Raw genomic sequence first — 18101 nt, 5'->3', positions numbered from 1 at the left:
TGTTGGATGCCTGAACAGAGCCACTACATTGTGTTCACAGATTGCCCTTCCTGTTTCTCTTGGATTGTGCTATTCATCAAGATTTGACACAATTTAATGCATGACAAAGAAAGTCAAACACTACTAAAATCATTCTGTTTTGAAGTGCAGCAATATGTTTGTAGAACAGAGGTTTAATTAAAAATGAATGACTTATATAAAGAAATATAACAATTGGATTCACAGAACTGCAGTCCATAGTCTATTAACTCTAGTATTTGTAATGTATTGTGGCAAATAATATGTCTAAAAAGAGTTAGGAACAATATTTAAATAGGTTTAGTATTGTTTCAAGATTAGTTGGGGAATCAATTAAATAGAAAAGTTGAAAGAAAAAGACCAGTATACCTTATATAAATTATTCAGAATTTAGTATATAAGACTAAATTTTTGGTTTATGTATGTTTTAACTTAATTATTTTATTTATTACCACAAGAACCCTGTGGCATGGTTTGTGGCATAATGACATGTGAAAAAAATGATACTAAGAAAGGTTAACCTGTGCAAAATAAAGGGGTTACTAAGTATCGGGGTTGGACCTCAAACCTAAATCTTCTAACTCCTCACCCCATGTTTTGTGCACTAGGCTAAATAGAATATCTTGTAACTCACTTTACATAATTTTCTGGTCCATTTGCTCTCTTGCTTCAGTAAATGTGCTCCTCCATTAGTTCACTTACCACTACATTTTGCCATCTTTGTATCTCCATTTTAGCCCAGAGCAAACAATTTATTTCAAAAAAACGTGGTTTCCATAAAATGTTAGGAAAGTGAGGGAAGAATGACCTTTATAGACCCAGCCATTTTCCTCCAGAAATGATAGGCAAATGAGTTGTATAGAAGAGTCAGTTTTTTTTTTTTAATTAAGGGAAGATTGAAAACTCCACTAAAAGTATGACATGTATATGATACTTACCAAGTTCTAAATACTCTACATGTATTAGTTTATGTACTCCTCAAAATAACCATACGAAGTAGTTACTATTGCTGCCCCCATTTTACAGATGAGGAAACTGAGGCACAGAGAGGTTCAGAAACTCACTTGAGGTGGTAAGTGTGTAGATGGGATTTTACTAGGGCCCAGAGTCTGTTTTTAACCACTATGGTAACCTGTTTCTCAATAGTTTTTTCTTGACTTCCTTAGATCTCTTAATTTTACTTATTCAACAGACATTTATCAGACACTGAACATTGGTCAGGCACTGAAGGGGAAAATCAGATATGGTTCTTGTTCTTCAGGAACTATATTAGCTTATTTCTACTGATATTGAATATTCTGTGGAATACCTTTTTCTCTTCCTCAATTAGATGGCTAATGGAGGTCCAACTATATAACAAGATGAAAAATTTTTTGAAAAGTTGTTGTAGTATAACAGGTGAACTCATATAAAGTTTCTCTTTATTGAAAAAAGAGGCTGCATAGATTTGGATGTGCATTTTCTTTGTAAATATGGGTCTGAGCAACTGAGATTGCAGACATTAGGAGTGTAAATGGAGGAGATTGGACAAACAAGGGAAGTGCATGAATGTATGTGTGTGCACATGTGTGTGTGCTTATGTGGTGTCAGTACAGGGACTAACAGGCTAGAAAGAGAAATTCAATTGCTGTTGCAAAAATTCTAGTGTTGTAAAGGTGAAAAAAGGAGAGGCTGACAACTGGGGAGGAGATGATTGGTGGTCCAAAATACAGGGAGGTAAAAACAAAAAGAAAAAAACAACTTTTAATAGCTATGAACCAATGACCACATAATAATCTTTGAAAGTTATAAAAATCCTATGTAAGTAGTTTTGTATGCAGAATAATAGTGATTAGAAAGAAGACGTTCTAGAGAACATTTATTATTAAAATATTCTTCAAATGGCTAAAGTATGTCATTAGTGAAATTTGCTTTCTTTATTGTTTTTCCATGTCCCACTCACTCTAACTGCTTCCTTTCTCCACTATTCCTTCTCTTCAACCTCCTTCCTGTAGTTGGTCTCTTTAGAAGAAATTAGACCTACCAGAATTGGCCAGTATGACATACTGCAGGACCTTTGCCCACACTGTTGTACTCAACTGACGTTTTGTGGATCTGACTGCCTTAGAATAAATTCTGCCACTGAACAGCTGCACCTAGCAGGAACATCACATAGATTTCTGGGAAGTCCAATATTGGAAAGACGTCAGAAAATTGGAGTCAGTTCAGAAAAGAGTAACAACTGAAAAGGAACTGGGGGAAGGGGATGATTTATGAGGAGATAATAAAATAAATATATACTGTGCATCATCCTATACATATACAATACATAATTCTGCAATGGGAATATGTTAAATTAAGAAACGTATTAATTTCAATGAAATCTTCAAATATGTTTCAGCTGAGATAATATTTAAGTTATTTAAAACTTATTTCTTAGAAATTAGGAATTAATGATAATTATTTATCACCATTAATAACTGATAATACTTAGTAGTAATTATTTAAAATGCCTGGTAATTTTATAGAACTAGTAGAGTTTCTAGATGTTAACTGTGACACATCTAATTTTTCTTATTTTTTATTTTATTTTAAAATTTTTATTGGAGTATAGTTGATTTAAAATGTGCGTTAGTTTGTGTTAGTTTTGGGTGTACAGCAAAGTGAATCAGTTATACATATACATACATTCACTCTTTTTTAGATTCTTTTCCCATATAGGCCATTATAGAGTACTGAATAGAATTCCTTGCGCTATACCATAGTTTCTTATTAGTTAGCTATTTTATATATAGTATGTTTTATTTTTAATGAACAAATGTTTATATTTAATGTTGATTAACCAAGCTCAGCAGTTAATGAAAAATAGCCAAAATTACACAGTTTGTGAATTTACTAAATGCAATGTCAGACACATATTAGGCTCTTATGAATATTTTTAAACAAACAAATAAGTGCTAATAAATCACGTTGGCAAAAATGTTATATTTCTGTAATCTCAAGGAAGTAATTGCAAGATGAAAACGAAAAATTTAGTTTTTTGTTAGCTTTCAAACCTGTGCATTTGTGCAGATAAAATTTAAATTCATCTGTCAGGTAATAAAATGATTGGTTTTTTAAAAATCATTTTTTAAAAATCTGAAATTGTTTTTAACACCTCAGTGTTCTTAGAAAGAATTGCTGTTTTGGTGATATTAAGGTTTCCACAGTCTGAAACTTGGTGTGTCTCTTTATTCATTTTGAAGTTTTATTTTTAAAGAAACTACAGATTTCCTTAGAGTGTTTTTGAAAAATAGCCTATGTGTTTATGGCTATTAAAAAGAGCATTTCCCCATTTTCATCTTCTAACTGGTTAAGGATAAAGTAGAGGAAAGCTGTGGGATTTTGTTTATATAGATATCTACTCAATGACAGAATTATGTTACTAATTCAGCATTTTTTCTTATTTTCTCTTGTGTTTTCATATTTGATGCAAACAGGAGTGTTGTTCTCCTCTTCAATAGTTACATTGCTTATTTACCTTTCATATGTAATTATAGAGCAATGTTAAATACTATCCAGATTAATGATAATATTAATGGTGAGGGTTGTGATGGAGTTTAGTATGCACGTTGCTAGTGTTTCACATTTAGGAGGAATTTAGACCAATCACTTTTTTTTTTTTTTTTTTTAATTGAAGTATGGTTGATTTACAATATTGTGTTAGTTTCAGGTATACAGCAAAATGATTGAGTTATATATACATGTATTTTTTTCAGATTCTTTTCCATTATAGGTTATTACAAGATATTGACTAGGGTTCCCTGTGCTGTACAGTAAATTCTTGTTGTTTATCTATTTTATATATAGTAGTGTGTATCTGTTAATCCCATACTCCTAATTTATCTCTCCCCCCTCCCTTTTGGTAACCATAAGTTTGTTTTCTATGTCTGTGAGTCTGTTTCTGTTCCGTAAATAAATTCATTTGTATTATTTTTTAGATTCCACATATAAGTGATATCATATAATATTTGTCTTTCTCTCTCTGACTTACTATTCTGTAGGTCCATCCATGTTGCTGAAAATGGCAATATTTTATTCTTTTTTATGGCTGAGTAATGTTCTATTGTACATATATACCACACTGTCTTTACCCATTCATCTGTCAATGGACATTTAGGTTGCTTCCATGTCTTGGCTATCGTAAATAGTGCTGCTATGAACATTGGGATGCATTTATCTTTTTGAATTAGAGTTTTCGTCTTTTCTGCATATATGACCAGGAGTAGGATTGCTGGATCATATGGTAGCTCTATGTTTAGTTTTTTAAGGAACCTCCATACTGTTTTCCATAGTATCTAGACCGATTTACATTCCCACCAACAGTGTAGGAGGGTTCCCCTTTCTCCACAGCCTCTCCAGCATTTATTATTTGTAAACATCTTGATGATAGCCATTCTGACCGGTTTGAGGTGATGCCTCATTGTAGTTTTGATTTTAATTTCTCTAATAGTGATGTTGAGCACCTTTTTATGTGCCTGTTGGCCATCTGTATGTCTTCTTTGGAGAAATGTCTATTAGGTCTTCTGCCCATTTTTGATTAGATTGTTTGTTTTTTTTGATATTGAGTTGTATAAGCTATTTGTATATTTTAGATATTAACCCCTTGTTGAAGACCAATCATTCTTGATTCATGTATTTAGGCATTGCTGGCAGTGCAGTGTCTGTGGCAACTTCTCAGCTCTGGCATTGTAGTGTGAAAGCAGACACTGACAATACATAAATGAATGTGTATGGTTGTATTCCAGTAAGGCTTTATTAATAAAAGTAGGCTGTAAGTTTGCTGATTCTTGCATTAAATAGTTAATTCTGGTCTTACTTTGCTTTATTTAAAGCCTCAGATTTTCATGTTATTTTTCTTTTATTGACTACATTTACTTTATTTTTTAAGTTTTATTTTTTATTATTTTTAATAGACTATTTTTTATAGTTTTAGATTCATAGCAAAATTGAAGAGAAGGTATAGTGATTTCCCATCTACACCCACATATGCATAGCCTTCACTGTTACTGACTTCTCCCACCAGAGCAGTACATTTGTTACAATTGATGAACCTATACTGACACATCATAATCACCCAAAGTCCATAGTCTGCATGAGGGCTCACTCTTGGTGTTGTACATTCTATGGGTTTGGACAAATGTATAATGACATGTATCCACTATTATCATACAGAGTATTTTTACTGCCCTAAAAGTCCTCTGTGCTCTGCCTATTTGTCCCTCCCTCCCTCTTAGTTCCTGGCCCTGGCAACCACTGATCTTTCTATTGTCTCCATAGTTTTGCCTTTTCCAGAATGTCATATCATTGGAATCATTCATTATGACTACATTTACTTTATTTACTTTAAAATTTACCTTTTTATGTAATTACATTGTAATTGTATCTCCTAATCTGTAATAGTACAAATAGGAATAAAATTGTCTATTGACTACCCTTGTATGATTAAGAAAATTTGATTAAGTAATACACAAATGAAGAACTACAAATGTTCAATAAGCATGAACATATGCTTAGTCTCACTAGAAGTGAAATAAATAAACACTTCAAAAGAAAGTATACATTTATATTTATATACCTATCAAGCTGCCAAAAATGAAAAATCATTACCTGCTTATATGTGTAAATGTCTGTGAATGCGGGATGGAGAGGGGAGCTGGGAGGAATTGACTTTCTGATGAAAAACTAAAGAGAGAATAAACAGATTCTTTCTGGAGGGTAAATTGGTGATACATGTCAAAGCCTTAAAATGCATACTATTTGAACATAACAATTTATTTGTAGAAAATAAAGAAATACCCAGAGGAACACTAAGTGTATTTAAAGCAATGTTCATGATGACATCATCTGCAGAGTAAAACAACAACTACAATTGGGAATGTTACTGAGTCCAAGCTTGTACTGATCGCCACACAACAGGCCAAAAAAATCAAGAGGTGAATTTTTGGGGCAAGGAATAGCGACTTTATTCAGAAAGCCAGCAGACCAAGAAGATAGTGGACTAGTGTCCCAAAGAACCATCTTACCCAAGTTAGAATTCAGGCTTCTTTTTTTTTTTTTTTTTTTTTAATCTAGTAATTTGTTATACTCATATGTCATAGTTAGTTGTATTTTTCAGGCTTCTTTTATACCAAAAGGGAAGGGTTTGTGGCTGGTTTTTTTTTGCCAAACTTCTTGGTCCCCAAATCCTTTGCTCTTGCAGCTAGCTGTCCAGCTAGATCTGGTCACAGTGTTCCTATAAACCTCCGACAAGACAAATGTTATTCTCTGTTCTGCAACTTTTTATGTTTTTATGAATGGAAAAGTGTTATACCTTTAAAAGTCAGAGCCTTGAGTATGGGCTATCTTGTATATTTCAGGCTCTAGGCAACATTCTTTTACAAAAGGTCAGAGCCATCATGACTAACCACAGGCAACAGAGCACAAAGTTTAAAGCTAAAGGAATAGATTCAATAGTAGTCAGGTTTGTTCTTCTCTGTTACAGAAGTAAATTTCAAACAAATTGGAATTAAGTGTAGGGGACTTCCGTTTCTTATAATGATGAATTGATAATGTAGCCCAATTCACCCTAAAAAAAAAAAAACTGGAAGCAATGCAAAGCATCTTCCTAAATGGATCGTATAGTTAATAAGATGGTAAGAAAATACCAGACAAAGAACAGAGAAAACAATAGATTTTAAAGAGGTATGTCCCAGTCAGTCTTCGGCTATACCTAAGTTGTAAAGCTGGAATTTTGGTAGAGTGTGAAGCAGATATTGAAGTTCAGTCCTTATCAAAGGGAACTACCCCGACTCTGGCCTGGATCCCTGACAGGCTGTCCCCTTGGGGATAGGGAACATGAAATGTACTCTGAGCGGTTATCCACATGGTCCCAAAACCTTAAGCCTCGGTCTCAGATGGCTACCACCCTTACATGACTGGCAGAAGGAAATGAAGTTTCCCTCTGACGGAATATATAATTTCCTGGGTCTCAAATTACTTATAAATGTAGGTTTTCAAATAAACATTTAGCAAACAACCAAAGATAATGAGGTATAAAATGAATCGAGACAGCATCAGCCACAATCAACAGAAAGAGCAAAGAACAAAAACAGACCTCTGCACTCCAGATATTAGAAATATGAAACAATTATTTTTTCCATGTTAGTGGAAATAAAGGCTAAGCTTACAAATTTCAGTAAAATCTGAAAACTATAAAAAGTGATATAATTATGCAAAAAAGCCCACCTGAAATTATAACAACTAAAATCTGAGTCGATGTTAAGAACTCAAAAGATGGGTTTACAAGCAAATTATGTATGTTTGATATATTCTGAACTTCAGGGTAGGTCATTAGAAACTATGCAGAATGAAATGTAGAGAGAGAAAAATATAGAAAATTCAGAAAATAGTAAAAGAGCTAGAGAACCTGACAAGAGGACTTAGTTAGCACGTTTAATCTGCATCCCAGCAGAAAAGAGAGAAAATTATGCAGAGACAATTTTGAAATGACAATGACCGACAACGTCTAAGAACCACTGAAACACATCGATCCACTGATTTAAGAACCTCAAAAAGCCACAGGCAAGATAAACAAGTATTTTTTAAAAATCTACACTTAGAGACTTAATAGTGAAATTCCAGAAAAATAACAATGTGGTACTGGCTAAACTTACTGTAGTAAGCATATGAAGCTGAAAATGTTGATGCACAGTTATAAATCTAGGAAAAGCTTCTAGTATATTAAGTGGAAAACCACCACAATACAAGGGCAATAATACCTTTCAAATATGTATATCTATATAGAGGACTGCCTTGAATATACAGTAAAATGTTCAAAGTAGTAATTACTAGATGGTGGAAATTTGAGAGCCGTAAGCTCATTAGTCATTTTTAACACTTATACATATTTTATTATTTTTCAAAAATAATTATATTCTCATAGTGTAATTTAAAAATCAAGGTTAAAACACAATACCCAGTGCTGGCGAGGGAACAGTAAAATAGATACTTTCATACTCTGCTGGTGGGGTTATATCTTGAAACAAACTCAATGTTGGGAAATTAGATTGTATGTATCAAAAGCTATAAAAATAGCCATGCCCATTGATCTGGTGATTTAATGTCTGGTTATTTATCCTAAGGTAATACAGACTTGCAGGAAGATTTTATGCAATGCACAGAGATGCTCAGTACACAAATCCTTTGCCTAGAACACTCTCCTTCATTGGGCACCCTTCAGGTCTGCCTTGAAATGTTGCTTCCTCAGCATGATTTTCCCTCAGTATCCAGTAGCAGTTGATACTCTTACCCAGTTCTTCCCATGATGCACTATATCACAGTTATAATTATGTGGGGTTTTTTTCATCTTTATCTGCATCATTGCCATCTTCTCCTCTTACATATATTTTAAGCTCTTTGAGGCAGGGACTACATCTTTGTTCTTGCCTCTTCTCCTTTGTGCTGAAACAATGTTTCTAGCTCATTATGGGTAATCACTAAATTTTTAATAAATTCATAAAAATGTTTCTTTCATATTTTATTTCAATAAAAAATAGAAAACTAATAAAAGTTCAGACTGTTAATTTTTAAATGTATTATGTTATATCCATCTATTGGATACCACAGTTGTTAAAAATTAGTATTTTACAAAAATGTTTAGTGTCTTCTAAAGGTTTTTCTTATATATTGTTAAGGAAAAGAGTATGTATGAAAGAGTATTTATGTGATAAACTCACCTTTAAAAATCTCACAGATTAAAAAATATATATATATCAAATATATTATCTTTTCTATTCAACTATACAAAAATATGTGTGTTTATGTGGTGTATGTATAAAGGTAAACATAAATATAAATATATATCTTTAATAGGCAATTCCTCACTGAAAGGTGAATATGAATAATGACCTAAAGTGCTTGAGGACGTGAATTGTGCTTATGTCTGGGGAAAGAATTTTAGGTAGGGGAAACATCAAGTGTGAATGCAAGCATGTGCCTGGCATGTGTGAGAAAGCAAGGAAACCAGTATGGGGGAATGGACAAGGGGAAACAGGGGTGATGAATTCAAAGATCCGTTAGCAGAGATTTTACTTTCTTTGTACATTTATCCTTTCTTTTAGGTTTCACTTTTTTCTTAATTATAATTGTTAAGGGCTTTTGTAATGTTTTAAAAGATATCTTAGATTTTTTCCTTAATGGTTGTCTTTTTTGAATTTCTTCTTATATATTATATTATTTCCTTTGCCTGGTTTTACACTGGTATTTTAAATTCTTTGGCTAACTCTTCAAGTTGACTTCATTTATTTTTGTACCTTTTCTTTTAAAGAAATAATGAAAATGAATGAACTATAGTTTATAAGTCTCCCTTTTTTTTTTTTTTTTCCCATGTTGCTAGGTTTGCAGGATCTTAGTTCCCCATCCAGGGATTGAACCCAGGGCCATGGCAGTGAAAATGCCAAGTCCTAACCACTGGACTATCAGGGAATTCCCTCTTTGAATATAATTTTGATTGAATTAATAAGTTTTTACATTTAGTGGGGTTTTTTGTTATTTTTTCATAGTTTTAGTTGTTATTTTTAAGTATGAATTTTTCTGCTTATACAACAATAATATGTTTATGGTAGAAGAGTGGAAGAAAATCTAGAAAGGAGGAAGAAGAAAATAAATAATAATCCCACCCATCATCCACTCATTCAAATGCATATATAGTTATTTTCCTTAAATTTGGGATATTAATTACTTATAGTTTTATAACCTGAATTTTTCTGTATTTGGCTTAATAATATTTAGACATTATAACTAATTTTTTCATGAGAAAATACATTTTTTGTGTGTGGTAGAAGTACAAAGGACATGAAAGGACATGAATGTAAATGCCCTTCTTCCTGATTCCCAGTGTTCTCCACTTGCCCCAGCTAAAGACAATCACTGTACCAGTTTGCTGTGTTTCTTTGCAGAGATATTCTATTGCAAAAACTAACAAGTTGTTTTCTCTTCTTTATGGTCAGAATATCTGTTGCTTCTTATGTCACTTGTGGTGATAATTGTGAGCCATTGTTTTTCATGATCTAATTCAGTTACTTTTGAAGTTAGTAGAGATTCTTCCTAGATTCGGACAATGGGCTGTTGATTCTTGTTTTTAGCATTTAGTTTCCTTTTGTATTTTCTCCATAGGTATTTTAGTGATAAATTTTGATACCCTGAAGTAAGGACTTTTATTCAAAACTTCGCTTAGCAGGAGAATCATATTTTTCTCTTGTTTTCATTTGTTGGTTCCTGTTTTATTTGTTTATTTTTGGTTTGTTTGGTGCTAAATCATATTTTCTTTATTTACTTATATTTTTACTGTAAGCCACCATAAATTCTTTTTGGAAAGAGATGCACTATAAATCAACCAATACATAAATAACATTTTATTGTTGTGCTACAAAAAGATGATGACTAAGTGTCCACCACCAAGAAATTGCAAAAGCAAGTCTTGGTATAAATGAATGCTGTATCAAGTGTTAAAAATGTATTTTTATTGACTTGGAAAGATGACATTTTTCTTAGTAAGAAAAAGAGCAGGTCACATAGTACTGTGTATACTGATATGACTTTAATTAGGAGATGTTTATATTGATCTGTATATGCCCATATCTATATATGCCTATATATTCCCCTATGTACGTATGCCCGATTTATCTATACCCATATCTATATATACTTGATCTATACACGCCCACATCTATCTATGCACAGAGAGAGGTCTTGAAGGGAGTTTGCCAAAGAGCGATGATTTGTGGTGGTACCTCTTATATGGATGTTATAATCTCTCATTTATAGTTCTATTAGCTTTTTGATTTTTTATCATGTATACAGAATTTTATCAAAATTATTATTTTCCTAAAAGAGACCTGACAATTTTTTTCTTTAAATAACTCTTATGTCCAGAATGCCAAAGTTTAAAACTCAGGCAGCTTGTTTACATGTAAGTTGTAAAACTTCACCTAGATTTACCTTTTACTTCTAAACTAACACAGGGTGACACATCAGAGTTTTGAGTGTCATTCAATTGGCTATAATTTCTGTTTACATACAATGCATAAAAGTTTGAAACTGATTTTTATATGTTGCATTTAACTACAAATGGGTTATTTTATCCTAATTTCTTGTCAATTGGTGTTTTAGAAGCATTTCTATACAGAAATCTTCCTAAGAAATATAGAAATAATGTTCTCCCTTTTAGTAACATCATATCTTTAAATACTAAAATCTCTACACTAAAATGATAAAGCTTTGTTATTTGTTCATAATACATATATGGTTGCTCTGCTGTGCAAAGGACAGGAAAGTCACAAAGCTTCCATGTAGAAGCTGGTTATTAAATATTCAAGGTCAGTTTATCAGGACCTTTATTATACCACCAGAAATCTTCTATAATGAAGAGCTACTTGTAACATCAAAGCACTGGAGACATCATCTCTTCCCCCTATAGCCCATGACCTAAAAGATTTTCTTTTTATCTTTATATGAAAGAAAAACATGCTTTTCAAAAAAGGCTCAACATTTGTGGACATTGTGTGCATCATGTAAAGTAGACTCTGGATGTGGTCTATGAGGTTTGCCTTTGCCCAAGTGTTTTGTTTTTTCAACATTGTGCTTTTTATAATTTTCTTAGAGAACCAGAAAAAGGAATTTTGTTTTAAAGTAATTTTGAGAAAGAAAATGGTTTCTAATTAGCAACACAGGGTTTTTTCCCAGAATAATCTGAAGGTCTGAAAACGTGGCACTGGTACTTGTTGGACCTTTCTTTCATATTCTTTTTTGGGTTTTCTTTTTGGTGTTTTTTTTTAACATCTTTATTGGAGTATAATTGCTTTACAATGGTGTGTTAGTTTCTGTTTTATAACAAAGTGAATCAGCTATACATATACATATATCCCCGTATCTCCTCCCTCTTGTGTCTCCCTCCCACCCTCCCTATCCCACCCCTCTAGGTGGTCACAAAGCACTGAGCTGATCTCCCTGTGCTATGCGGCTGCTTCCCACTAGCTAGCTATTTTACATTTGGTAGTGTATATATGTCATATTCTTTTAGAAAGTAAGGGAAGCATATTTTATCGGACTTTAGAGATAGTTTTAGGAATCCAAAATTTGAATAGTCATCTCTAAAAATGAATATTACAACCAAATTGGACACTCATAATTGAGCCAGAAGCCCCTGAAACGTGAAGAGGAATGTCAGTGTGCCTGCCTCCCTTTCATTTTCTATCAAATACAGAGTATTAGGGTCAAAACAAAGATGGGAATAATATACAACTGCAACACAGGAAAGGGGACTTTTCTAAAGAAATTACCTAAAAGTTTTCCTTTCACCTGATTTCAATTGTATCTTGCCATATAATACATATATACATTTAGAGACTGTTTAATCATGTTATTTCTATTTGCATGGAGACATACAATGGTAAGACATTTGTAAGTGCTTTTAATAGTAATTTCACATGGTTGCATGAAAAAAATGCTTGGATTTGTGTTAATACCCCTGGTTTTTTATGTGAAAAACCCAAACTCCAGTATTTATTTGGTTGATTTAGAATCATTAGAGGAAAAGAAGTTGAGGGAAGAGATATTTTTGGTAATTAGAAAAGCAGAAGTGAAATAAATCTGATTCTTGGACTTATACTCTTTGGCTTTTTTAGTAAGATGTTGAGTTTGAGAAAATATTGCCCTAGAGTAAATTCTAATTTATGCTGAAAAATTTTAGATGCATACTATTCTGCATGAAAGTACAAACGTGAGTAAATTATGTATGGTGACTACTCGTTGCTTAAAGCCTCTTGAAAAAAGAAAAATATTTCTGTTTGCATCTCACTAATATGCCAACATTTGGTTAGTTACGTTTACTCCTGTTTACCACAGGTAAACTGCATGGGACATCAGACCGCTCATTATAGAGACAAGTGTGCTCCATTCCCAAAGTTGGATGACCAAACAAGTCATGGTGCATATTGTAATTTCAGTGCTACTGTACATCTTAAAGCCGTCTGGGGTAAGATGCTTACTAAGCACTGCATTTTGGCTGTCAGAATGCTTCATGGATGGTAAATAAAAGCAGTGCTATGGGTTTGCGGAGCTAAACAAATATCTGATGCGTTCTAGAAATCTCTTCTAGAAAGCTTCTACTTTGAACCTTAAGTTTTGGAAGAAGTACATTTTGCATTTATTGACTAATCTTTCATTAAAAGCACACTTTCTAGGGCATTCATTGGAAACATCCACTTCTGTTTTCTTGTGATGAGTCAATGCCCATTTCACCTGGCAGAGAACTCAATTGTCAGCAGTGCTGCCCTTTGAAATGTTAGTTTTCCCTCTTTCTAGTTGTATGGTCGGTTACTATTTTTAAAACACAACAAAAACTTTGAAGAGTAAATAGAAAGACCAAAAGCAGAAGAACTAAAAAGAAGTGTATTTGTTTAATTCTTGTCATTTTTCAGAAACCTTATCTCTGGAATTTAATGCCATAGTTTAAGATCAAATTACACAAATACCTCAGTAGGAAATGGATAATTTTTCCTTTATACTTATTTATAGATGTTGCTTTTTATAGTTATCAGCTGTGTCATTGATAAAATCATGCTATAGAACAACACCGAGGCCAACAAACTATGGTCCGAAGGCCAAAGGTCAAATCCTGCCAGCACCTGTTTTTGTAAAAAACTTTACTGGAATTCAGGCCGTTATTTATGCATTGTCTATAGCTGCTTTCTGGCTACTATGGTCGAGTTGAATAGTTGTTATAGAGACTATAAAGGCCCATAATGTCTAAGTTATTTACTCTCTGGTTCTTTACAGAAAAAGTTTATTGACCCCTGTTCTAGCACATGGATTTGCTAATTTGTAAAGGAATACACAAGTTTTTTGTTTGTTTGTTTTTGTAGTATGTAATAAAGGGGAAGAATAAAAATATTTATTATTTCAGACAAATTTTTTTCAGTGAAGTATACTTGCATTATTGCTTAAAAATTTTTAAAGTCTTAACAATTTCCTATAGAAGGGCATCCTTGCTTGGATGCAAATTTGTGTACACTGTCAGGTGGATAGTGAATAAGTTGGTATCTCTTCAAAGAAAAAATATTTTCTAAACCATGCTGTGAGATTGGCATAGAAGGAAAACTGGAAATAGGGTTCAGGTGAGTCAGTGAAGTGGCTTCTAATCATGCAGCTATTATCTGCCTGAAAACTGCACAAACTGAGGTTAGTCTGCAGGCCCTATCAGCTTGTTCTTGGCGAGGCTCCCAAACCTCTAACTGTATCATGGCTGTGGCTTCATTCTCTATAGCAGATTATTCCCATGGCTGTCTCAAAGATAGTCTCTGGGCCAATTTTTTTTTTTTTAATCTGTCACATTTACTTCCTAAAAAAAAGTAAAAGAAACTTGTTAAGAAATAAAAAGAGTATATGTGCTAAGTTATTTTTAAATTTTTTTGTATCTTCATTTGGTTGTTAAATAGCTGTGTACGTATGTGTGTGTGCTTGAGTATACGCATGCATGATTAACGAAAACTAGTAGAATTGTGAAATAGTGTACTGAGTTCCAAAATAGAGCTTTTCTATAAAACATCTAGCAGAAGGATAATAGATAATGATGCAATGGTTAACATTATTACTGTTTTCAAAAATTGAAAAGGAATCGTCACTTGGAGCCAGTTTGGCATTTTCCTATATGACATCCTATTTAGGGCTCTGAATCTCAGCTATGCAGTTTTGTGAATTTGGATCCAACAGAGGAGATGTAGCTTTCACACAATTTTCTTCAGTTATAAGAAATATAATCATTGCAATGGGATGCCTCAAACCTGGGTCACTTAAATCATTTTTGAAGACAGCAGGTGCTCTTCAGGGACATTCAAGATGGGGAAGGTACCTGTTGTTCATTGCATCTCACTGTCACCCACACAGACTCAGTGCAGACCAGTGTGTTCAGGAGTCAGTCAGGAAGAGGGATATGAAAATGTTGCAATTTAACAAATGTTCTAAAATATAAGTATAGAGAAAAATATTTTGCAAGGCTAAGCTGTTTAGATTCCAAATATTTAGATTTTCTCTCAGTGTTAATCCTGAGAAAGTAATTGAATGGGATATGAAGATATAAGTATATACATTAAAATATAATTTTCTGAAAAAAACACCCACTTTATTTTGAGCTAAACAAAACAAGGGTAGTTTCAGATTCAATGCATTATAATGTTAATTCATATCAGATCTTGGGAGGAAGTAACCTATTTTATTCTTATTATTTGTTGTCTCAAGATATAGGATTCCTACACTTCTGAATTCCAATTATATGCAGTAGAATTTTGAAGATATAGAGCAGAGGTCAAAATTTTGGACATTGTGATACATATAGCCCACTGACTTTCTATTGGATATAAATAGCTTTTAAAAAACTAGAAATTTTATTAAAATATAGATTGTAAAATTCCATTGAAAATCTAGGAGATTTTGATGTTTGTTTTGTCTTAAAATTTTTGTTAATGTAAAGGTTGTACATGCACTTGGTATAAAATAAATTCAAATGGTACAGAGGGTCATAAAGAGATTTTCTTGATCCCTGTCCCAGCTTTACATTTTCTTAAGTGTTGGTCCATGAATGCTTATGCTTATATGAACATACAAGTGAAAGAGAAAATGAAATTATGATAAACATATTTTTCTATGCTAAGTACTTTTAATTAATTTTAGTGATTAACTTCCATTTATTAACTTTTATTACTTTACTGCTTTATGCTTTCTTTTATTCCAGTTTTATTGTCATTGCTTTAGTATTTTTAAGTTCTTACCTTTGATAAAACTTCCTTTTCTCTTCTCCTACTTACATTTGTTATTACGTAAGTTTCAAATGCTGTCGCTTTGATGCTTGACAGGCCTTGTGGTCATCACAATGACATAGGGAGGAGGGCTTCACAGTGCAAGCAGCAGGGCAGGCTGAGAGGATGCCGTGCGGCCCTGTGAACACCATGCTCCGTGCTACAATCTTTCAGTCCCTTAAATAGCCATCCAAAAAGTTTCTAAAAACTCACAGCTAAAAACTATTCCTGGAGAAATAATGATCCTCTTCTTATCAAAGACTGGACATGTTTAGCTACATTAATGTTATTTGAACCCTTCTAACTACTGAAAGGGTCAAGGTGGAGAATAGAATCTAGAATTATTCTGATATATTTTCCAGTTCTTTTCCCTGGTGTATTGAGTTCGAGGAATCTGGGGGCTGATCAAAGAAACAGATATGACCATGAGGTGGCAGTAGCACACAGTGAGTTTTATTTGGGCAGTGCTTTGACAGGCTTGCACTTCGGGAAATGTCCCTCACAGCAGGAGACCTTCCAGAGGCAATGGCGGGGGCACTATACCTAAAAAAGGAGGAGGGCAAGGGGAATCAGAGAAGGATCAGAAAGGGGATTACCTGTCTAGATGATGTTGCTGAGCAGCATGATTGAGAGTCTCTGGTTCAGAGAGCTCTGAAGGGTAGCAGCAGTTTGGGGTCTTTCTTTTATAGCCACAGAATTTATCTGATCTATGATTAACAGATCTTGGGTGCAGTTTTGTGTGGTATGCAAAGCAGGAAGGCTCTAAAAAGCTAAAACCTGCTTATTTGGGCTACATTTAAATCAACTGAATGTGTAAAAATTTGGGGTTTTTTGGTGGGCTTTGGAGCTACAGTCCCGAGCTGCTGTGAAGAAATAGACAACATAGGGCCAATGTACAGAAGCCATTTTTTGGCTCATTAATATAACAGCTAGGTCTCACTAATTTTGTTTGTGTATGTGTGTTTTGTTTCATTATAACATATTCCAAATACACATAAAATATGCACACCAATATAATGTATAACAGATACACACCATCTATATTTGTTAAACTCATAATTTTGTCATAATTGCTCCAGGTTTTTTTTTTTTTTTTTTTTAAATTTTATAGCTACTTTTATTTTTATTTATTTATTTTTGGCTGTGCTGGGTCTTCGGTTCGTGCGAGGGCTTTCTCTAGTTGTGGCAAGCGGGGGCCACTCTTCATCGCGGTGCGCGGGCCTTTCACTATCGCGGCCCCTCCCGCCGCGGGGCACAGGCTCCAGACGCGCAGGCTCAGCAGTTGTGGCACACGGGCCCAGCCGCTCCGCGGCATGTGGGAGCTTCCCAGACCAGGGCTCGAACCCGTGTCTCCTGCATTAGCAGGCAGATTCTCAACCACTGCGCCACCAGGGAAGCCCACTCCAGGTTTTTTTAAAGAAGTAAATCACTAGAGTTTAATTCCTTGTGTGCCACTCCCTTAAAACTAGTTCCCTCCTTGCCCTCTTCAGAGGAGTCTCCTAAGTATGTTTAGATTCAAATACTATATATATGTGTGTGTGTGTGTATTTTATATATATATATATATATATATGTAATTTAAAATGATTTAAAAACTTGTTTTGGGATGATTTAAAACTTTATATAAATAACATAGCATACATATTCTTCTGTCCTCTCCTTACAATTCTTGAAATTTATCCAAATGGATCCAGTTGATATCTATAGATCAAGTTTGTTTTCACTGCTAAATAGTATTTCATTATGTGACTATAACATGATTTTTGAACAATTTCATATTGATGGACATTTAAGTTGTTTCCAGCTTATTATTTTTGCAAATGATGTTGTAGAGAGCATTCCTAGACATATCTTCTTATGTAAATGCTGCTATTTGGCTATTCCATTTCAATACTCTGGAAATAAATTGGCAAATAATTCCCAAACACCCCATGTGCACAGTGTTGGGACGATAATGAAATTAGATATACTTTCTATTTTTAATACATTTATAATCTTGGTTTAATCTTGTATATATTCCTAAATAAGAATGACTCTAGTATTTGATAGTTTAATTTTACCTTTAATTTTACTAAATGTAAATTTATTTCTAAGACAGCAGTATTGTCAATGTCATTGCTTGATTATTTCCCCCAATATTTGGTTTTGGTAGTCTTCCAAATTGCACAGGCAAATGTGAATGACTGAGTTATAGTTTTGTCTTAGGGAGAACGTTGTGTTAAAGAGCCTTTC

At 33.5% G+C, this 18101-nt stretch overlaps 1 long non-coding RNA gene across 3 annotated transcripts in view; it reads left to right on the top strand.

Moving 5' to 3' along the window:
- Positions 1-18101, top strand: part of LOC132376356 (uncharacterized) — a 1138994-nt gene that overhangs the window by 355570 nt on the left and 765323 nt on the right. For 2 of the 3 annotated variants that reach the window (XR_009506280.1, XR_009506279.1), the window contains one exon: positions 12922-13051. The exons of the other annotated variant lie outside the window; for it this stretch is intronic. This is a non-coding gene — a long non-coding RNA (uncharacterized LOC132376356). The remainder of the gene's footprint in view (positions 1-12921; positions 13052-18101) is intronic. 3 annotated transcript variants of the gene reach the window in all.

This window comes from Balaenoptera ricei, chromosome 12 (genome assembly GCF_028023285.1).
Source record: "Balaenoptera ricei isolate mBalRic1 chromosome 12, mBalRic1.hap2, whole genome shotgun sequence".
In the NCBI taxonomy this organism is placed as follows: domain Eukaryota; kingdom Metazoa; phylum Chordata; class Mammalia; order Artiodactyla; family Balaenopteridae; genus Balaenoptera; species Balaenoptera ricei.
The sequence above is the reverse complement of the archived record's forward strand: the minus strand, read 5'-3'. Positions and strand labels throughout refer to the sequence as shown.